The sequence below is a fragment of the Athene cunicularia genome (assembly GCF_003259725.1).
Source record: "Athene cunicularia isolate RWA chromosome 1 unlocalized genomic scaffold, athCun1 chr1_part1, whole genome shotgun sequence".
Lineage (NCBI taxonomy): Eukaryota > Metazoa > Chordata > Aves > Strigiformes > Strigidae > Athene > Athene cunicularia.
Window position 1 is genome coordinate 84,159,947 of NW_020799091.1, and position 23,917 is coordinate 84,183,863.

Consider the following 23,917-nt stretch of genomic DNA (forward strand, 5'->3'; position numbering starts at 1 on the left):
AAATAAGACAGAATAACTTTCTAATATATTTCTAATATCTGAGCATCAAAAGTATCGCTGTATACTTTTATTCTCCAAAGTTCAAATCTCACTTAACCAGCTTCTTACATTTTTTATTTAATTTGTATATGCCTTCCCAAATTCCACCCAACTTGTGACAGAAAGTAGCCAGAAGTGAAGAGCAGGTGCTATACTCCTTAAAATCACTGACATGTTATCCACCTGGTGTACACGTGTTCGGTACATACTTTTTGTATTGTCACAAGATACTGCTACCCCCGTGAGCAGGCCCATAGTGGAAGAGATCATCAGGTTTCCTAAAGGTGAAAGATGAACTGTCGAAATCAGTTAATATGAAAATGCACGCCAAGCATGGGCCAAGACAAAAAGCCATGTGATTAAAGGAGATGATGTCAACTGCCTGAATTTTATATCACAGCCTTAAGGTTGTTTAAACCAAGTATTAATATCTGTCTGTCAAAAGGGTGAATTTGCTTTATTCAAAAGTAGACACATAGCTAAGGAAAGTTGAAGGAAATCACCTGCCTGTAGAGTTAGTCAGGAATAGCATTAGTCACACCCTCAGTAATGCATGGATGCCTGTGAAAGACATAAGAAATAATCAGAGTTTTTAGAAAGAAGAATCTTTGTACTGGTGTGCAGATTAACCTTATAATCTTGTAATGAGTTCTACAGATCTTTCAATGCATACGAACAATAACTTTCAAAGAATCTGTTAGAAATAATGAAGTTATGATTAAGTGCAAATAAGGAAAGCATGACAAACCTCAGGCTAAGGTGGCTGGATAGCCATTGGTATAATATCTTCTCATAGAAACATTTTTACATGCTTAAACTAACAGGAGATTGGGATAATTGGTTTGAAATTTTCAGAGGAAATAAACTTTAATTGGAAAATATAATTTTGCGCCCAGGGGGTTTCAGTCAGAAAGTTCATTTGGCGCTCAAGCACTCCACTCCAGACAATCCATGTCCAGGATCAGAAGTACCACGTCTGCACCTCGTCCAAGCTAGCAGCCTTGTCAGTTCATTAACTCAAGCTCCGTATCACATGGACACAACTACCTGGACCTCTGATCTGAGCAAGCCTGCCCAGACTCGTATGGTACAGCCTGCTCCTCCCAAACCAGGTGTGCTGCCTCCACCCTGAGCTGCCTCTGACTCAGTTGGACCAGCCTCAAGAAAACAGATGAGCCCTCACTGATGTGACTTTTAAAGGAGTCTCACATTGCCATGTATTATAGATTGTAAGACACACCTTACTAGAGCTCATTTGGAGCATTTCCTCAAACAGAAACCTTGCCGCTCTTCAGTATCTGTTGCAATTCATCAATGTTGATTATTTTTTTTTAAAGTGGCATCCATTGTATTTATTTGTTTGGGGTTTTTTTCAATATTTACAGAGGATGTAATGATCCACTACTAGCTCATTAAGTACTTGGAGTTCATTTATCTTGTTACAAACCAAACTAGGAAATCTCCAAACTCTTACCCAAGAGCTCACAGCCAGAGATTTATCATCTGGGGATCAGTATGCAGGATCAGTGCTTACAAAACTCCTCAGTTCCATGTTAAATATCCAGGTGAAAGCCATATTTTTTTAAAACCATAAGCATAATTGAGGCACTCCACCTGGAACCTGCAAGGCAGGTAGCTTTTTGGAGCACAGGTACTGAACTGCCCCTGTGCTAGATTGTCCCTGTGGTTCCCATTTGCCTGGTCCCTCTTCTTACCACACTCACTTCATGACCAGAACAACCAGGTCTCAGTCCTCCTTAGGGATACTGAATGCTATTGAAATACAAATAAATAATATTAACAGCAAGACTCCTGAAACCCCCTGAAAGGGAAGCAAAGGAAGACTCCGTTCATAACATTACACCACTATGTACTATCATGCAGTTATCCTAAATTCTTGTTCCTTGTTTCATCATGAAACACCAGGTTTTCTGGTATCGGTTGGGTTGTGCTAACAGTCTCTCCTGGATATATTCTAACTAACGCCACTGGAATCAGCTAAATTGTTCCAGCTTTCCCCAAATGTTACAGAAAAGGATCCACCTTTATGCAGCATGTTGGTGCAAGGCAATGCAAACATTATAAGATCATAGTATAGATATATCCTGTACTTCAGGGTTATCATGTTCACATACTGCTGCAAGTAATAAATACATGTTACTGTGATACAACAGATCAGGGTAAAGCTGGAGATTATTAAAATACATTGAGATTAATTATTTCTTTTATGACCCTTTTATTACTTTGTCCCAATCTGATATCGGGGAGGGTTCTTAAATGATCCCAAGAGTGAGATTAAGACACAAACAAGGTCAGATGCCATACAACCTTGTAAACTTTATTTTCTATAGTAAGTGATAACAGCGTTAGGACAGAGAGGAAAAGAAAAGTCAAAATCCCTAAGCAAGCAAATAGTAGAGATGCAGCGAGACTAATTCCCACCACCACGAGTCCAGTGATGCCCTGCTGGCTCGGTCTCGGTGCACGTGGTGGTGCTCCAAGCTCCAAGCTCCACCAAAGTCCCAGCTTCGAGGAAGGATGAGATGACAAGAGTGAATTGTGCTCCCGAAAGAGCAGTACACAGTCCTTTTATAATCCCAGTCTCCACGATCTCTTCAAAGAGTCCACCCATTCCCACAGAGCTCATTGTAACACATGCTGCCCCGTGGTCCCATGCTGGCCTGCATCTTTTCCTCATCCTGATTTAACTTTGGGCAGATGGCATGGCCCCATTGGAGACAATTTGTCTCCTTCAGAGTACTCCTCCACAGCAACAGGATGCCAAGGCCAGGAAATGGTGGTGGTGGTGTGACAGCCATGTTTGAGACAGATAACACAGTCCCTTACACCACCCCGTGGCTCAACATTGCTGTCTTTGTGGTGCCATGAAAGATAACAGTACAGAGAGAAAAAGAGAAAGGCCAGAAATAGCGCGCAATACAATAACAAACAAGATATCCATCATTTTTTTAATCAATAACAAATGTGAACATCTTTAACAAACATAACCAATAACATCTTGAACAAATATAGCATGCTCAAAACTAACTAACTTTATCAAACCAAAACATCTTATAAACCAATTCTAAGGCTCTGATGAATCAGCAGAAGAACATGACAGCAGTTTACATGGTTGACATTCACAGGGATAAAAAAGAAGTATTACAATAACAATTAAGATAATGGCTAACAAGTCAAAGACTGCAAAGTGAATTAAGATTAATCCTAACATTTGTTCCATTTTTCCCACAGTTTTAACAAAATACCACAAGGTGTCTAAGGCCCTGGCAGTCCACGCGGTCTGCTGCTCTGGTCTGCTGGAGTTGGGGTCAGCATGCGTGGAAGGAAAATAGCTTTCCACACCCCCTTTATCCTAAAGCACATGTGTCGTTTGGGTCTAGAAACTTCTATCCCAGATTTAAACAAAGGTAAACAAACACCACCGCTATTCATAACAATGTTAACAATATTCTAAATAAACATATAAAAAGGTAACAGTAACATTACTCACCAACAGTTTTTTAACTAAACAAACAAGATGTGTCTCAGGCTTGGTTGAGGGATGTGCTCCCGGTCTTTGGGGACAGGGAGGGGAAAAAGGTGGCTGTTATGTGTGGTTTAGGCATAAAAGCATCTATCCTAAATTTAGACAAAGACAAATAAAAAATGTTGAAGGATTGCAGTACACATCTGTTGAGATTGTTGAGTTAAAAGGTCTATAGCATTAGCAGTTTTATTGGTAATAATTTCTAAGACTGCTCGTAGTCAAATTATGCGGTTCAAATTATAAATTGGTTCTCTTGCCACTGATATTGGTTCACTGGGATTCCAAGTGGCAGGCCCATAATGCTTAATTATTCTTTCGGGAGGCCATTCATTTCCCCCCCACTTTTGTGTTCCACCTATTTCAAACTCAACAGATCACTTACTGCAGACAATCCTTTTGTCCCCTAATTTATCATATAGTCTTATTCCCAAATGAGGACCACCCGCCTCCAGAAGAAGGAAAAACAGAGGTTGGATAACCCCTATATAACAAATCCCCGACCAGTTTGCTGGTAGTTGTTTGTAGGCAGTATGTCCACAAATCCAATAATGGCCTTTTCTGGCTTTGGCACCTTGAGCAAATGGTCCAGCTGCAACCTTTGGGAATTGGAAATAAGTTGTGTTTTCATTTCCCAAAGGGCTGAAAAAGCTGTTTGGGCTAATTTTGTCTGGCCAGTACAATACCAGGCACCAGTGTGGTTCTTCCCCTTACAAATTTGATGGTAAATATGGTTTCCAGGCCTTCGGACAAATAACGTTTCATTTTTGTTTGACCAAAACCCTTTAAACCCTTTGTTTCATCTAGTTTCATCAAGCCACATCCATATGTAAACACCTCTATCTTTGTTAACCAATTTATGTGTGAGTGTCCATTGATACTTTCCCCCACATTGACCCCTTCCTCCTGAGTGCAATTTAAGCAATATTGACCCATAGTAGGAAATTGAATTGGCCTTGTTCCACTATCATCCCAGGTGGTGTTATCAGTCTCACTATAATTGCTTACAATTTGTGCTGGAGTAAGGGGTGTAGGGACCCATGGCCAGCTTGATAATCCTAGAGATCCTTCACAAACCCAACGGTGACTTAGATTAAAGATTTGGCTTACAGTTTTTGCTAACAAAATGAATTCATTATCCTCAAAGGGATCATATGGGCTGGGGGGAGGTGGGGGAATTTGCTTCCCTTCACTCTTATATGTAAATCCCCCCCAAAATATAGCAAAAATTGACATACACATCCTAACCAATTTACACTAAAATCTGCATCCGCTTCACTTCTTCTGTGGGTGCATCTGTGTGCTTGCTTTCTCCTGAAAGTGAAACAAAACCCAAATTCGCTTCTTGGATTAGAAAGAGGGAACAATCCATCTAGTGTGAATCTTATGTTTTTCCATAGGCGTCTTTTGCCTTCGAGGTGTATTTATTAAGGGGTGTGTCCAACACCAGTGGCACTTTGCCCACTGTGTGGGGTTTGACCAAGATGGGTTTTCCTGGAAAATGAGATGAACTGCATGGGGGTGGAGATGTGCCACCTGCGAGCTGTCCTCCAGGCCAGGCAGGAGACGACTGACCTCACCCTCTGCCAGTTCTGCACAAGTTGTTCTATTTTTTAAGTCAGGAGTTCGTCCATCAAGTCCCGGGGAATGCCTCTCTGAAGCTCTAGTTGCCACAGTCCTTGTTGAGTTAGGGGCCTTTCTCTCCCAGAATTCTGTTCTTAGGGTGATCCCAAGCCTTGGCCCTTCCTCATGGATACCTGTCACCCAATAATTTGCTCTGTAGCCTGTATGACCCTGGTTTCAGTTCTTTGGGATGATCCACCAACAGGGTCATATTTTCTCCCAAAATTAATCAATTCCGGGGCTACCTCTCCCCATGTCCATACTTTCCTCCCTGGCTGTTGATGGTCAGGGGTCACTATACCCTCCAGAGCGGCCGTCATTCTTTCTCCATTGGGGGTGTTTTTCATCTTCCCTTGCAATTGAATGCCAATGGGTTTCTGGGAGTCAGGAAGTCCTCATATCAGGGGAGTCATCCTCTCCAAGTCCACAAGCATCATCATTGGGGAGCCCTGGTTGGGCTTGAGCTCCCTCTCAATCATACATCATCTGGAGACAGGCTGCCTTCTGCACACTTTCCACTAACTGATCCACCGTACCTGTTATGGCAAGAGGATCTCACCTCTCCAAGGAGTTCAGCCCTCCGGCCCAGTACACAGCTCTCTGAGTCAATGACCATTGGGCTCAGCGGTCACCAGTAGTTAGAAACACACCCAGACCCCTTCTGCTTTTTTGACAACAAAATCCCATCCCCTCCTGACAAAGACTCTCAAAAACATACTCTGTCTCTGATTCTTTTACAGTCCTTGCAAAATCTTTTCTCAGCTTTGCCAATACCGTTGCTGTAAATGGGACTTCTTTGGTGATAACCTGAGGATGGTTATCACTATCATCCTTGTACACATACTCTGTTTTAACCAGCGGATACATATGGGGGACGCTTTCTAAGGTTTCTTTTGCCTTCTGCGAATCTCCTTGGGGATAAATGTTGTATCTCCTTCTCCAAAAGCTTCACTTCTGCCTCCACCAGTGTATCCATCTCTGTCAAAAGTTGTTCCCTCAACGCGTTCTTCAATATTACATTTTGGTTCCTTTCCTCCTCTAGTAATTCTTTGGTTTCTTTCAATTGTTCCTGGAGGGTCTGTACGGCAGTCTGCAGGGAGTCTATTACAGTATCAGTTTGACAAGACTTCTGCTTTCTCTCTTCCACTGCAGCTGCCAGACTCACTTCTAACACTGCACAAATTATAGCTTTTCCTTTCCCCCTCCTAACCTTAGCTTCCTTCCACAGTACCCTTATCTTATCCACCACACTCGGCAGTTGAAAACAGTGGGTTTTCACCCAGTCTTGTCCCTGGACTGAGGAGCAAGATCAGTGCACCTCCAAAAGATCATATAATTTATCTATTCCTTCAACCTGTGAGAGCACATCATCAAAAGCATCGGCTGCCCTCTGGGTGGCCATTCTTTTTCCTTTCCTAATGCAAAGGGGATCGTCGTCCTGAGAGGGTCACACCTTAATGTCAGATTTCCCCTGTTCTCTCCCAGGAGGCCATATCTGAATCTAACACAAAAGCAACTCAAAGGGGTTTTAATCCTGAGAGGGCCAGACCTTGGTATGCAAGTGCGGCGGGCGGAGGAAGCAAGCAGCCGATTCAATGTGAATGATAGAGCAAGCTTCAACTTTATTGAAAGAAATCACACCTTATATAAGCAGTCTACAATACACTACTTGTAACTCTATTGGATACAGTAAAGAAACTACATTATAATATCTTAGCCATTGGGTACATCTAAAAAGTCACATTATAATACCCCAGCCCCTTGTGGCATTTCTGGTATGCATAAACATCTTTCTTGCTGTGACCTGCTTCTCTCCCAGGGCTGCTTTCCTCTGACCCCCAAGGTCATAATGCGCCCCAACTTATCTCTGTGTTCTCACAACAATCCTCGCTAGAACGACTGAGCCTTGGGTCTTCATCCTTGTTTACATAACTGTACCCTGGGTTCTTTCCTTTGTTTACCTCAGGTGGCTGGGACCGACTTCTGCAGGGAGCTATGGCCGACCAGCTCCTGCAGGGAGCTATGGTCTTGCTCTCTGCAAGCCGTTCTCCAACATGCAAGTTTCCCCTGTTCACTCTCAGGAGGTCATACCTTTCCCAAACAAAAATGCAGTATCACTGTCCACTCTCCCCCCTTTTCACACTCAGGAGGTCACACCTTAATGTAACACAAAGGGGGTTATTTCATTCTGAGAGGTTTGCATCCAACACAGCAAGGTAGCACAGCACTCTTGTCTCTAGGGATCCTGTCCATGATGCCAATTTAAAACGTCCCGATTTGATATCGGGGAGGGTACTTAATCAATCCCAAGAGTGAGATTAAGACACAAACGAGGTCAGATGCCATACAACCTTGTAAACTTAATTTTCTATAATAAGTGATAACAGCGTTAGGACAGAGAGGAAAAGAAAAGTCAAAATCCCTAAGCAAGCAAATGGTAGAGATGCAGCGAGACCAATTCCCACCACAGTGAATCCAGTGATGTCCTGCTGGCTCAGTCTTGGTGCACGTGTTGGTGCTCCAAGCTCCAAGCTCCGCCAAAGTCCCAGCTTCGAGGAAGGATGAGATGACAAGAGTGAATAGTGCTCCCGAAAGAGGAGTACACAGTCTTTTTATGCCCCAGTCCCCACGATCTCTCTGAAGAGCCCACTCATTCCCACAGAGCTCATTGTAATATATGCCACCCCATGGTCCTGTGCCAGCCTGCACATCTTCCTTATCTGGATTTAACTTTGGGCAGATGTCGTGGTACTGTTACATACAATTTGTCTCCTCCACGGCGACAGGATGCCAAGGCCAGGAAATGGTGGTGGTGTGACAGTAATGTTTGAGACAGATAACACAGTCCTTTACATACTTATTTGAAATGTTGAATGTGCTAAAATTAGTTCCAGAATCCCATACTGAAATGGAAAGCGAAAATCTATTACCTTTTCAAGGTTGTCCCTCTTTTTTTGTCTAATAATTGTTTGTTGAATTTGGCAGAAGATAATAAAAAGTTTCCGGTTTGGCCTTCTTTTTTTCAGAAAAAAATATTTTGTTCTAGGAAATGAAAAATTTTGCTCTAATTCCAAATTGACTTAGAAAAGAAATTTCATACTTTGTTAATAATAAAAGCATATATAACAATAGTAGCCACTCATCTGTTAGTTGTTAAAGAAAAATTGAAAAAGAACAGTGGTATTACTATTTGATCTTTTACAATTCCTAGTTCAGAAGTTTAAAACTGTATGTCTGTGACATCTCCATGCCACAGAATTTTGTATTTTATCCTGTGTAAAGCAGAAATTCTCACCCAGACCCAATTAAGAATTGCATCTGAGTACACAAGGTACTCAACACCACATTCAACCCCAGTTTGTATCTAAACAGCCCAGGTAACACTGGGACATCAGCAGCAGATTTCAGAGTGGCAGGAGTTAGGTGACTTTGCTATTCCTTACTCTCACATGCTTAGAGATCAGTGGCACTTTTGAGAATTAGCATTAACAAGACTTAGCATCAGAACATTAAATTAATTTTCTTCCTCCTCTTCCCCAAAATGATTCTGCACTTTAGACTTATACACATTAAATACATTTAATACACATTAAAACACACATGTTTTAATGCTGTGGAGTCAGTTTGTGGAGTCCAGGGAACATTCGCCCCTGCTTAAGGAGGGATAGAGGAGAAAAGAGCCCAGTTTTGTCATTCTCTGTCACACTGATTTGTCCTCTATTCTGCAAGTATTTCAGTTGGGGCCAACACACCTGCATGCACAGAGTAGTGCACTAATCAGGTTAAAAAAGGTTGGCAGATTCAGGTCATGCCACAGGTAAAAATATCAATTTATTATTCAGAAATCAAAAAGTAGATACCAGAACATAGGTAAAGACAGGACATATTTGACAAAACTCGGGATGAAGAGATGGGTCTTGCATACCTCTAAAGGCTAGCAAAGACTGTCAGTCCCGCAGGCTCCACGGTTGGCAGCTCTTCATCACATCTCTCCTCTCAGTGGGAGCACTGAGACAACCAGCAAAACCTGCCAGAAAATCACTACCTGAGGAAGTACCACCCTCCTTGATTTCTGTGATTTAGAAATTATTCCTGTGTTCTTCTCAGCCAAGGGCTCAGCGGATAATTGTTTTATAAAAAGAATTACGAGTATCAGAACTTCAGCAGCTCTGAAAAGTCCCTCAGCAAGCAAACAACTAACTCTTCCACCCACTCAGTACACCCCCACATGTGAATTGCAATTAGCATGGCAAATGCCTTTCCCTTTTCAGAACTATTGATTGTGCGGTTAAATAGCAGCAGCTTTAAAATGCTTGGAAATCTGCTCTAACTTCCATTCCCCATTATCTATCTATCTATCTATCTATCTATCTATCTATCTATCTATCTATCTATCTATCTATCTAATCTATCTACCTATCCATCTATCAAAAAACCTTCTAATTCTCTACAGCTACTGCCATTACACAACCTTCTAGTTATGGGCAATATAAATTATTCGTTACTATACCCATTCACCTTTCAAAACTCTTATTTAATGCGGTCTAAACACTCTTCCCAACATTTACATGAAATGACCCCACTGTACATCCCCCCCCAAGCACACCCTATATCAAAATTTCGTGCTTAATTAAAGGTACAGCATGTGGCCAGTTCATCTTCTATGAGCCTCTTTGGTTTTCCCACTTAACACCTTGCTCTATTTGAACCTGTATATATGGATATATATGGAAGTGTTTGTTATAGTGAGGCAGGAAGAGATATGTAGTTGCTCTTCCAAGCAGACATTGCTTGGAAGGGTGAACAGAACACATTATGACTGACAGGAATTCAAAAAAATTGCAATGGCGGGCAGCAAGCAAAATACCACATTGATACCAGGATTCTTAATACACATCATGCAACCTCTGTATAGACTCGGCAATTTATCACACACTGCAAGACTATCAATCAGGAACATCCTATACATAATCCTTTATAAAGTGCTGTGGCACCATGAAAAGATACACAGCGCAAACTCTGTGTCCAAGAAGGGATGAGTCAAAAAGATTGCAATCCAAACAGCTTCTAAGCAGGAGGATGAGCAGGGTATGAAAAATCAACACATCAAAAGGGCTTTGTCTATCCCAGTCACAGACAAGCTTGAACAAGGCTTCATCTGCATATGCACAAACAGCAAAGTGCACAACAATAAGCTTCCCTAAATTGATTAGCCAGAATGAAGGAAAAGCAGACTTTCCTAGCAAGTGCTTTGAAGCTTCATCTGCATGCAGGGCCATGCTTACCCTGCAAGGGTATCATAGGAATGAGGTGATGCAGAGCAGGGGCACCTGCTCCAGGAGACACCACCTCAGGAGAGCACGGTGAGCTAATCCTCCACCACAGCTACCAAAGTAGCTTTCCACGAAGTGTTCAGTTACAGCTTGGGGAGCAGATTAGTTTTTGACATAAATTTACTATGCTTAATTTGATGCTTTCGTAGCAGCAGCTCCATCTCCATCATCAAGAGCTTTTCTCTTTGCTTTCCTATTTTGATTTTAAGCTTGTCTAGCCACAGTATTTTGACAAATTTAGAGTACATCAGTGTTCAGAATGTAACACATTCAAGTAATGTTGCAGACAAGCTGTATGCAAACTGAGACGAGTCTGGGAATCCATGGGGTCATGGTGAAGTGCTAGGTACAAAGGGAAAAGTTTCATGGGGAGGGATTATTCAGTGGTTTCTGACACAGAGCTTCAAGCTGAGAGAATCCGCTGCTTTGAAAAAGTCTCACATCATCACATATGTCCCTTCTAATAAAAACATCAGGTAACCTTATGTTCCAGATATAAAGTACTCAGCTTGGTTATTGACTGCACAATGGCAAATTCTTCATTAAAGCTGGTTTCTAGCTGTATCTCAGAAACTGAATGTTCATTTAAGTGAAAAGTGACCCTGAAACCATCGCTACTGAGGAATCTGACCTTATGTGGGAAAGTCTGCTCAACTCATCAGATAGATTGCAATAATATATCTGAGAGGTGAAAGATAAAAGCCCAAGTACAGTTGGCTTGGCAAAAAGTGTTCTCACAGGAATATATTGTTCCATCAATACTGCCACTCATAGAAATGTATCAGCTTTAGGGATGGTTTCTAAGATTCAGGGGAGTCTGGGGAACAGAGAGAAATCACCTCTTGAAAATGAGAATTTAAATTATTTCCTGGACTGGACTGGACTAATTGAGCATGGAAGACCCAGGCCAGAAGAGTGTAATCCGCCCAAGAAAACTGCCACACACATAGCTGGTCTGTATGAGGAGAAGAGGAGCTTGAACTAGTGACTCCTGCACACCAACAAACTTTCTTAAATAATTGGGTCTTCTGAGACCATTAGTTTCCTAACTGGTTAGCTATTCCTTCCTTCTTATATCTGCAAACGAGAGGGTAAATTTTCCTCTGATAGGAGATTCAGCCACAGTATCACATCCTAAGGAGAGTGGTTTCAAAGTGCTTGTTTTTCTCTTGAGACCCTATGAGACAGAGTCTATTTGCTTTAATCTCTATGAGTTCAGGAACTCAATAACCTTTTTATATATGTATATGAAAGTAGGATCGTTCATCAGGCAGGCAGTCCCACACACTAGCAGCTCTAATTTATAATTTTTAATTGGAACAACATTTGACTGCTCTAGTTCCAGTACCTCAAGCTGAGCTATATGCTTCAGATTTCAGTCAAGGTAATTTCCAGATAATGATAATTTTTATCACTCTGCTTTTACACTGATTTATAGAAAATGCAATGAAAGATTGGGAAAAAAAATATCTGTTAGATTTAAACTGTTTCTTTTTTTTTTATAGCAAGCTAGTTACATTAAGTCAGAAAGGATATTAAACTGCCACTCTGTCATCCAAGATCAAACTGGATTAGATTTGCTTGTTTGACAAAAATCAGCCAAAATTAATTCGTATTTCCTTAAATATTGCACACATGCAAATATTATTAATGCTCGGTGAGCAGGCAGTTTAGTTAACATACAGCATGCTATAAAACCTCAGTAGCATCTGAATGTGAACATCACAGAAAAAGGAGTTATACACACAGAATAATACACTTGGACTGAAATCACCATTTCCCTGTGCAATTACATAGTTTATTAGAGGTGATTTTTAAGCCAATTAGTAAATTAGATCAGGGTGTTCTGAATTTATTTTCTAGCAATCTGTGAAACATTAAAACCAATGAAATAATAAATCCAGGCATTTGTACTGAAGCGGCTATGGGGCAAGTTGCAACATTTTGGGCTTACTAAGGAGTTTATAGCCAAATCCCAAAGTACGGGATTGACATAAAATGAATCCTTTCAGTGCAGCTGTGTTTATTTTCATACAGAGTGAGCTTAGTTCAGATCATGAATGTGAAGGCAGATCTTGCAATTGCTGCCACTTAATTGTGCCTTGTTTCATATGATGGAAAGGTCTTGGAAGATTCTTTTCAAATTAATCAGATTCTTTTCAAATTAAGCCAAACTGGAAGATGGGATTGAGGAACGCATCTACTGCCTTCCAGCTCCTACGACCATTTTGTTCTTTGCTCCAGACCAGAGATAATTTGAAGTAAAGCTCACCTGAAAAGGGGAAAAATTGCCCATATCAAATCCTCAGCACCAGCTGGATCTCTTCCTATGGCACTGAACTTCTTGCATGTATAGGTATAGCCTCCAGGGACCTACAGTAAGCACCAAAAATTCCTTTCCCCTCTTCAACAGAAAATAAAACCAAAACAAAAACTGCGGGTTTCCCAGGCAAGTGCTTTTGGGTCACTGACATACAAGTGAGATCAGGTTTAACCTGATCTTTTCCAAATAGAAAATTATCTAAAATTATCCTACACCAATGACATTTCAAATCAGTCTGGGGTATGTCATTAGGGGAACATTGCCTATGTACTAGCATATTTCCTGGATTACATCAAACCCCCAGAAATAGATATCTACCTTTTGTCTTTATTTTAGACCATAAAGTCTCTGGCTTAGGGGACACATCACTGTGACATGAGAAGAATGGAAATCTCCATCCTGTTTATGACTTGTATTTGCTACTGCTAATCAATTCAGCAGCAGCATCTCCCTCTGTATTTACTTCATGAAAGCCAAGTGTGCTGGTCCACACATTTGGCAATTAGGGATTTTCATCTCTAGTTAAGTTATGCACTGTTACTGAAGTGCCTTACAAGGACAGTCAGCCTTAGTAATACATAACGTCCTACAATACATAATGTCATTACTTCAATGTCAAGTATCTAGAGTTGTTAAAATATTTAATTTTAAATTTTAAATCAAACCATAAAAAGTTTAACTGCATATTTTAAGTCAAGTATAACATCTGCTTCTATATGACCTTAGACTTACCTATATAATTTGGTGATTTTATTTATTTTGCTTGTGGATAATAACAGGAGTTACAGCTAGTTTTCATGCAGTCAGGCACTGATTAGTGCTCCCAAGGACAGAGTTTGGGTGAATGTCACCCCTAACTCAGTACCCCCTCAGGGAAGTCTAGTTGTTAATGCAGTCTCAGACAAATGACAGTAGTATGTAGCACATACAAATTACATAAATAGGTAATTGTGCAAGTCTTGCATAGCAAATGACAATTGCGTGAAATATGTCATCCATAACAGAAAAAAATATTAATACCAAGCCTTGTGGAAAAGGGTTTCCTGCCTTTATAAGAACTAAATTTGGATGACTAATCAAACACCAAAGCAGCCATTATCTGATTCTGTTTATTATCTAAGCAGGCAATAATTGCTCCTGTGTCTGCCAAGGAACCTCATAATTTCCAAAGTAGCAGGTGGAAGCCAGTGATATGCTGGGAGCGATTAGGCGATCCATAAACTGGATAAGAAAGTCTTTGATTCTGAATGGAAACAGAAGGAGAGCCTGGCACGTCAGGGTCAGAAGGCTTCTGCCAGCCAGGACTTGGAGGACATGCTGCGTAGACCATATTTGAGTCCTTGCCCACGCATAGTAGATCCACTTTTACACCCTGCCAACAGAAGGAGTTCCACAGGGTCTCCTGGATTTGATACAAGTATAAACCCATTCTTGGTTTTCCTTGTTTCCATGGCCTGCATTTTCATACGGCTCTGTGACTAAGTTACTTGATTTTGACGTTACAACTGTATACTTCACTTTCCTTTTATTTGTGTCATGCCATTTCTACTGGCATAGCAAGCTTTAAGCGGACAACACTGGAGTGCTCTAACAAAGCTTACCATTGCAATACAATCCTTCAGGGTATCTGTAGATCAGGGTGCACTCCATTTTAATGCAAGGGCAATCTTGGGAGCTCATAATGTAAGAACCTGTGTGGAAGAGGCATCTTTCACTAGCCAGCAGCATAGGACTTAACCTGAGAAGCTGTAGGAAAGTGGGAAGCAAATGGTATGCTTGAACATTGAAGGTCCTGAAGGAGTTCTTAAGAAGAGCAAAGCTGAGGCAGGACTTCTTCCTGTCTGTCATTTAACTTAAACCATAGCTGTTCCCTGACAACACAAGACCAATTTGCAATTCTTTGGAGATTCAGTGTACATTTGCTTTGTTTACTTTCTCTTTATTTTGAGAATATAAATGAGGGTAGAAAAAAGACAACATTTTCAGAAGTCTTGTTCTCGAGGCAAAGAGCAAGCGACTGGAATAGACAAGCCTTTCCTTGGTGAAGGACAGTGTGGTGCTACAGAACCACAAACAGAGAAGAACTATATAAAATGAACTAAACAGAGCCTCATGAGCCAGTCAGGTGTATAAACACATAGGTGTCAGAAATCTGCTTACACCGAAGCAGCGATGGCATTGAGAAACTTCTCAGAGAACTTAGAATACAGCTAATGTGTTACTGCTAAAAGGCAGGTACAGAGTTCAGACTGGGACAACTCACTGCACTTTTGGTTTTCCAATGAAGGACCCTGCTGGTGTCAAAGCAGGAGTTATTCCAAGTCTAGAGATGCAGAAGCAGGGAGCAGAAGTTGCTTGAGAGGTAAGTGGAATTGCCAAAGAACATTAGGACTGGTTGGGAGCTAAGGAGCTGTGAGGCAGCTGAATGGTCATATCCCATGAGAATTGGTCATGCTAATTTTACAGAGAAGACTCATATACTGAGGAATAACTAAACCTTTTTTAAAAGAGTGCAAAATTCTCACAAGGTAATAGAAGGTCCTGAGACGTACATTGTCTACAGCAAGAGTGGAAAGTGTAGACCTCTTTAGCACTCACTATACTACAAGAGAATGTGATATAATCTGTGTGAAGAATCTTTGCAGGGCATATTTTGCATCTTTTGAGAGACACAGTCACAAACCCACTAGAACTTCTAGAAGAACAATGACAGGTTCATGGAAATATCTGTTAAATGTGCTAGCTTTGCTAAGTGGATAAAGGGTAAGGAGAGCATGGTTTACACAGAGACCTTAACAGGCTCAAAGCCAGACTTCAGTAGTAGGGATAAAAACTGAGATCTCAGTGGGGGTCCAGAAGAAAAGGCAACAGAATATGTGCCTGTTGAGGTCAGGCTTTAGGACTCATTCACACAGCACAAGAAGAAACTAAGAATATCAAGATCTGTACAGCTAAACTCCAAAACTCCAACATTCAGCACTTTCTGCTATTCTGAAGCTGAAACTTTCCCAACAGATGCTGCAAATCCTGCCAATTTTTGTAGTGGTTTTGTGAGGTGGGCAGATGTGCCCATTATAAAACCATTGGCTTGTACATATCATTTTGGTACAGATTAGTTACTACCAGCATGTCTATTCCCCTGTTTCTATTGCCACTTATTTTCTTTTTTGTAGTTGATGAAGCACAAACGCAGAGACCCAGCAATTAAACTGCCATTGACAAAGCCTGGAATTGAAGCTCATCTTTCCAATAAGGGCATCTGTGCCTGCCTTCATATTATAGCTAGATCCTTCACTGTTCCTTTTTCAGTGCCTTCACAGACACATCAGGGCTTATTTCATAGCCAAGCTGCTCTTTAGTTCCCTCCGAGCAAGCACTTCTGCAGAGGAATTTCCTCTCTCCTACGGTTAAAAAGCTCCATAGGACAGTCTTAGTGCCCTTGTGTGGTAAGCCCCAACTGATCAAGGGGTACATGTCTTTAAACATGTACACCTATCTGGGAACTATGGGAAGACTATATCCGCACAAATAATACATGCTCACAGCACCAGACATGTCCGTCAGACAGTAGCAAGAGCAGGCTGCAGGGTGAGGGTAGGAAGCATTGAGGCAGTGGGGCAGGGACCTCATCCCACAACCCCGACCCACCGCAGCCAGAGGTGGCAAGCAGAGCTGGGCCAGGAAGGGTGGCCAGGGCCTCCTGCAGCCCTGGGACAGTAAGGCATAGCCATGGGGATGGGATGGCTGCACAGTCCAGACAGGGAGGCAAGAACAGGATCAGCTGGGGTGATGGGCAGGTGTGGACATGGCCACAGTGACCATGTAGGGATCCAGTGTCAGGGCCAAGAGATGCAGTGCAGCTCATGAGCTACGGGGTGGTCTCCAGAGAAGGCTTCTCACAGCTCCCCTCACAACTGGGCTGTTTCCTCAGCTGTGGACGACCCCTGGTTGCACACAAGCACCACATCAGAGCTTGATGGCCTTGAGCACAGGCAGCCAAACACCAGGGGAGGGAGGAACAGGCTGCAGCAACACCTGGTGGGCTCAGGGCCCGGACACACACATCACTTTCAAGATCTCTGGGCAAAGAGTCCACTAAGTAGTTTTACGTATAACTGAGTACAGTGGGACCCAGCTGGTCATGGCTTTTAGGCATTAAGACAGGATAAACGTTAAAAACCAACCATGATACACTTTTAAACTGCATGCATATCTTCTTTAATTAACAAAGAATGGGTGGCTCCAAAGCGCACATAGCTTCCTACAGTATTTATATAAGGTCAGGTGTTAAGTGCACTATCTAGCACCGCCAGTAAGGAACAACAAAGCTCAGAGAATTGTATATCCTTTGAAGCTCCCTCTTTGCTTAGTAGATCTGTTGTCTGTGTCCTTAATCTGACAGTTCCCATTTTAAACAACTGCAAAAAGGGAAGGGAGCTTCTGAGACAGCAGCAATCCACTTCGAAGCAAAAGACAGCGTTTTAAAAATCTGCATGTATTTTTCATTGTAATCAAACACAGAATAATTAGATACACAGTTAAACTACCCAAGAAATTCCAGGAAACAGGATATGAAAAAGTAAAAATGGGAAAATCCCAAATTCAGTTATGCTGATACGATTTTTGATATCTTTGTCTGGTACTGCGGCACATCTGTCTGAGCAAATGCAGAGGAAGCCAAACTCCATCTGTCTGCATTCAGCTGCCTTCATATCAGCCACAGGTTGTCCAAAAGCCACCATCTTGCATAGCAGGTAGGACTGCACATCAGTTTGCATATTGGAGATGAGTACATTGGTTTGTCACCAAGCAAATGTGGTGAACCAGCCTCTTGGCCATCTCTGCCTCATGTACCATCAGCCCTGACCACACCTGAGAAGACCTGCCCAGTCTTGCTCTCCCCCAATGAAATTAATCCATGTAGAAATCCACCACAAATCTTTATATTTCTTAGCTTCTCAAGCTATGATTAGATGATCTATTCCCCTTGTACTGACCTTCTACTTTTGAGGGAATTTTGCCTCTGCTGCTATATAGGAAAAGTCTTTTCCATATGTAACAGGTTTTCATTAATCCTTTTTACCACAGTGTCCTTTCAAAATCACAGGCCCCAGCATATCTCCAGTTAACACCTGGTGACAGCTGTTTTAAAATCTTGGGATGCTTCAGTATGCAAGAACTGACTGGCCAAAGAGGACAAAGATACTCGCATTACAGCACAAATAAAGGTGGCAGGTCAGGTCAGAAATGAATGAGGACAGCATTCCTCAGGCTACATAGGGAAGGAAAGGACAGGGTACACAGGCACGGTGAAATTGAGGGGCAGATGGGGAATAAGTGATTGGAAGACAGGGAGAAAGGATGGATGATCCTGAAGTACATAAAACCTTACATATTTCTTGAGGCTTAGCAGTATTCAGCCAGAAGCAGTAGCTCATTTTATTTTAAAAGGCTCTATCTCAGAATTACAGAAATAGACTGGTCACTGACTGGCATTACATTAATCAGCCTCATTATCACTATTGTAAGAAAATTCATCTCTATAGTTATATAGTGTATGGCTATAGACATGTAGAATATGGCTTCAGTAGAGTGTGATCAGGGACTACTAAAACAGATAATTTTCTAACAGCAGCGGAGTTAGTCCCATATTTATCAATTCTGCTTAGCTCTGTGAACTGCTCCTCAGAAAACCTGCCTTTGACACATCCCGACACATTAGATGTATCACAAGATCTGCTTGTTGGTGACACAGCATTGCACATAATACCAGGTGCAGAACAAGAGATGATATCAAGCAGTTGCTGAGTTATCTTTGCTTGCTCAAAGTCTGTAAAGGAACAATGATGAAGCTAATTAATTGGAGGTAATTAATTGCAAGCATCTGAACAAAGAAAAAATGTACAAAATGAAACAGATTTGCTTTGGTTGTGGTCATATCTTTTTCTACCTTGTCTTGAGAATTCAGATTGAGTTACACATTTGACATCAAGGGACGGATTCAATTTGGTGTGAAGACATTTACCTTTAGGCATTCACATTTAAATGTCTAAACTCTATTTTTAGTTACTGCTAAGATGCTCCTTAGGAAGAGTTCATTTGGACACCTGCCTAGGATTCAGATGCCTAAACATAGGCACCTCATGTTGTTTGGGTGCCATGGAGCCTGCAGTCTGGCCCCTCACTCATGCTCCAGGGAGTGCAGAATGCCTCCCTGCCCCTTCTGACATGGCCAGCCCCAAGCAGACACCTGGAGGACCTTTGGGCACCTCAGAGGGCCCTCAGAGCTATCTGTGGGCAACTGATGACTGTCCTTAATGGCTTTGCAGAGGCCCTGGCCCTTAGGCTGCGTTGACTGTATCTCTATTGTCAGGAAGGAGAGTTTAGAGTCACATGCGCTTGATCACACATAGACACTGAAGTTCAGGTGTCTTAATCCCACCTTTGGGAGAGGCCTGGTTATGAAACATGGGGTTCACAGGCAGTGTTTGTATTACATCTCATTTTTAATCTCTAATCTTTTACCAATTTTCATATGATAACAACCAATTTCCACTACTGTTCCTCAGTAACACAATTTTAAAATTATCTATTTATTATTACTTCAGCATTTAATTGCTACAGTTACACTCTGACACCTCCTTACATTTTTTTTGTTCTAAACAGCTACTGAATAAACTACATTTTAAAAAAAGAAATGGAAAAATAAAATGCAGAAATTATTTTGACCATCTAAAGTAACTTGGTGTATCTGTTTCCATGAATATATAGCATGGTTTTGTGTTTAAATGTGCATATAAATAATGCTCTGGAAGGTAGATGCCCTCTGTCAGCTGAAGTTCCAGTTATGTAAATGAGATAATTTACTGGATCTTTCTCAAACCCACGAACTTTTTCTTTGATTAAAAAAAAAAAAAAAAAAAAAAAAAAAAAAAAAAAAAAAAGAAAAGAAATCTGTCTTTGCACACAATTTATTTGTATTTATGAGAACATTTGGTCTATAAAAGAGCTCTCCATATGTGTCTCCATTAAGGTTTGGGTTCAGATCTGGAATGTGTTTCTGAAGCCAAATCTCCCAGTTTTTCCCTGTTACCATGCCTTGCTTTGCACTGGGTATGAGTCCTGGGATACATAGATTGGATTCCCTTCAGGTGAAATAAAACTAGAAGATGAGCTTCAGGAATCAGGAAGGCTGAGAGAGTTGGGGTTGTTCAGCCTGGAGAAAAGAAGGCTCCGGGGAGACCTTATAGCGGCCTTCCTGTACTTAAAGGGGGCCTACGGGAAAGATGGGGAGGGACTCTATCAGGGAGTGTAGGGATAGGATGGGGGGTAACAGTCTTAAACTGAAAGAGACCAGATTTAGACTAGATGTAAGGAAGCAATTCTTTAATGTGAGGGTGGTGAGGCACTGGCACAGGCTGCCCAGAGAAGCTGTGGCTGCCCCCTCCCTGGCAGTGTTCAAGGCCAGGTTGGACGGGGCTTTGAGCAACCTGGTCTGGTGGAAGGTGTCCCTGTCTTTAAGGTCATCCCTTCCAAGCCAAATAATCCTGCAATTCTATGATTCTATGAATATGCCCACTGCTCTCCAACTCCTAATATGCCTTCAGTTCCTGGGATGAGAGTAGAGCTAGTCTAAAGTTAAATTAGTCTGGAATCAGGTACCGTGTGTACAGGAGATCCTCAGCACCAAATGTATCTCTCCACAGATCCAGTCCTGTTGAGCTGCAGTATTTATTAAAGTAGATGCAGGCTCAGAGAGCTAGAACTTTAGATCCTTAAAGCAGCAGAAACTTCATGTTTCAGTAGCATCCAACAATGCAAACAAATTTGCCCAAAACAGAGTATCTACAAAGACTGCCTGTCTGAAATACTTCCATAGCATCTTTTAATATGAGGCCATCCTTCATGAATAGTTTAGGTCAAAATACATGATAAGTTTGAAAGTGCTCTTAGTCCTATTTTTCAGTTACAAAATTAAACTGTGCCTAAGGATGCCTTCCCAATCCTCCCCCAAAGCAGACACATGGGTCCCACACAACAAACTGCTGTCCAAACCACAGGATTATTTTTCTTGATTATTTGTATATGTAACAAATTACCCCCTTTATTTCTTTTTCTTTTTTTTTTTTTTTTTAATACTGTGTAAAGGACCATATATGATGCTAACTAACTGGTAGGGACAGGATAAATCATTATGGTGAGCAAGATATGTGATGATTTCTATTATAGAATTTCAGCTACTTCTTCAATATCTCTTATCCTAGACCCTGTCAGAGACAAGATACTCAACAGGATGAATCGCTGCTCTGATCCCGTATGACAATTCCTGGCAATCAAAAGAAATGTTTTTATGGCAGCAATGCTAGTAGTTTTAAAAATGCTCCCAAATGAGCTCTTAGTTTCTGAATCCTAGATCTTAGTGGAATCTGTGTTACGGTCCATGCTGAATGCATGCTGACTTCCCAGTCGTGATCTTCTGTGGCTGTATTCTGATTTCAGTTCTATTCCAGGTTTCCTTCAACACATCTTAATTTCCATTTCTTTATTTCACTGTGTGTGCACTATGTATCCTCACATGCACGAAACTATGTGATTCTGAATTATCACATTTCTTCTTCAAGTAATATGGTCACATTCAGTGCTGACACATGCTGCATTCTTTTCAGAGGATTAACTTGATCTCCAGATGGGCCATCTCTTTATCACTGATATTTGACATTCATTTTTCTTCTGGATTCTCCTTTACTACTTACAAGTCTAAAGATGTAGACATGCACAAACAAATATGTATATATGTATATATGTGTGTGTGTGCATGTACACTTATATACACATACACACACCCTTTTTTCCTACACATTGATCTATGGACATCTGTAAAAGATTGCTTTGCTATATATATATCCAGATAGGCCTCCATCTCTTCTCTGAAAACTGCCTACCTCCCATCTACATGATTTTTTTTTCAACTTTCACATCTCTATACCAAATTATTTTCTCATCTGAGTTTTATCATTCTTCTGGCTGTCCATGGACATCACTAATCATGATGGCTTTACCTCTTGATCTACACTCTTATTGTATGTTTCAGAATCAGTAGGCTAATACTGTACATATGATGGGGGATTACAAAATTAGCATTTAGAGAAGCATTTAACAGCTGTTTTAACAGCTGTGGTGAAACAAGGAACTACAAATGTATCAAGCAGGAGCCCTTCCAAAGTAGCAAGAATCTTCAGAACAAAATACAGGTTTATCCAAGTGTTACATGAAATCAACAGCATGCACTGTAGAGAATCAAGCAAACAAACATCTAGATGAATACATTGTATGAATCATGAAATATTAATGAATAAATAATGCATAGCATCTTGATAGCTTTTTTGGCAGAACTGTGAACTACGTGGTTGATGGAACTAGGATATAAATACAAGACTTGGATTTTAATAAGGCATTTGAAACGTGTTGAGATATTCTTGCTTTCATTGGTTTGCACATACTCAGGGTACCATGCTTTATCTACCTACCTGTAATATCACGCTAAGTCACCTGATATGATATTTCTACTACCCTTCCCTTTGACACTGTCTTCACATTTGGGAAAATGAGGGGTATGTGTGTTAGTTTTATAAAGAATAATATTTTTGCTCGGGGATGGGACAGCAATCTCTAAAAACTGACCTGAGAGACCTCCACTATTTACAATCTCACTTTCAAGGCTGAAGAACCCAGTGTTCAAGCATCAGCAAGCGCTGGAAAAAACTGTTAATTAACTTCAGTTCCAAAGAAGGATCATAGCAGGAAAACCTGTTGAGAAACCACATATCCTGTCTTTTTGACCAAGGCCCTGGAGAAAGACTTGGGAAACTGAAAAAGAGCAGCAAACTGAGCCAAAATCTGCTGTTTGTAATGTGGGGATCATTATGAGACTTGACCTCATAAAACCTAGACAATAATCAATTTCTTTGTTCGTGAGAGAAGCCCACTGAGGAGAAAAACAAATACCTAAGGCAATGCACTATGGAGCCTGGTGATACTGCCTAGAAACATTGAAGAAGACACATATTGGAAAAATCATATATTGCAGCACAGATATTCTGTGGGAGAAAGAAAATAGAAAGGTAGAAATGCTGAAAAAGGTCTAAGGAGTATACACAGGAAGAAGGATCAGAACTGGGATTGTGGTATTCAATAACAAACAAACAAAAAAATAAACCAAAACTAGCAGCCAGTGCGTTTTGCAGCTCTGTTATTAAATGTTCCATGGTGTGCAGTCTGTAAAATAGAGTTAGGGATCAGGGAGGCACCAGGACCACCAGTGGTCCCATGAGCCTACCAAGGTGACCCGGGAGATGGAAAGAGTTAGGTGGTCCTTCCTGATAACATATTCCTGAAAGCACACCCCGAATACCCCCCTCTGGCTACCTTCATGCCAGGATGAATTGGAAGGAGTTCAGACAAAAGCAAGACAAATGACAAAGAGCTGGAGGGAATGACTTCAAAGGAAAGATTAAATGAGCTAAAATATGCATAGCATGGCTAAGGAACAACTGTAGGTCAGGAGACAGGGAGTAAGAGTAACTGCTAGCCATTCTTAGAGGTGTAAACTAACAGGTCTCTCGTTGACAGTAAATAGAAAGAAGGAAGAATTTTAGAATCATTGCTTCTAAAGCAATATTATTTTGCTTTGATTTTTGCTTGGTACATGGTAGCTTTACTATACCATTGTGGTCTGCCAGAAGCAGGAAAGAGACAAGCCCTGAAAAAGCACCCTGTCCCTTACCAGTGCATTCTGAATTCTGTTTTATAATTCGATTGCCTCCTCTCTCTTCTTACTGCTCTAGGCCGGGCTCATCATTACACAGGGCTAAGGAACCAGTTCTCTCTGAAACCAAGAACATTTCAACAGAGCATGTTCAAAATAATTTATGAACATTTTCAGTATTGCTACTGGATTGCTACTTCTTCTTTGCCTTGGAATTGAAGGACCAAACAGCCTTGGAATTCCTTGGACTCATCATTTCAATGAAATAAAATAATAACTTTTGAGCATGA

At 41.1% G+C, this 23,917-nt stretch overlaps 1 long non-coding RNA gene across 1 annotated transcript; it reads right to left on the reverse strand.

Annotated features, from left to right (window-relative positions):
* Positions 1–5,017: 5,017 nt before the first annotated feature.
* LOC113480380 lies at positions 5,018–22,716 on the reverse strand. The gene is made up of 3 exons (XR_003398473.1): positions 22,703–22,716; positions 9,193–9,201; positions 5,018–5,164 (listed from the first exon to the last, which is right to left on the reverse strand). It is a non-coding gene; the product is annotated as an uncharacterized LOC113480380 (long non-coding RNA).
* Positions 22,717–23,917: the final 1,201 nt, after the last annotated feature.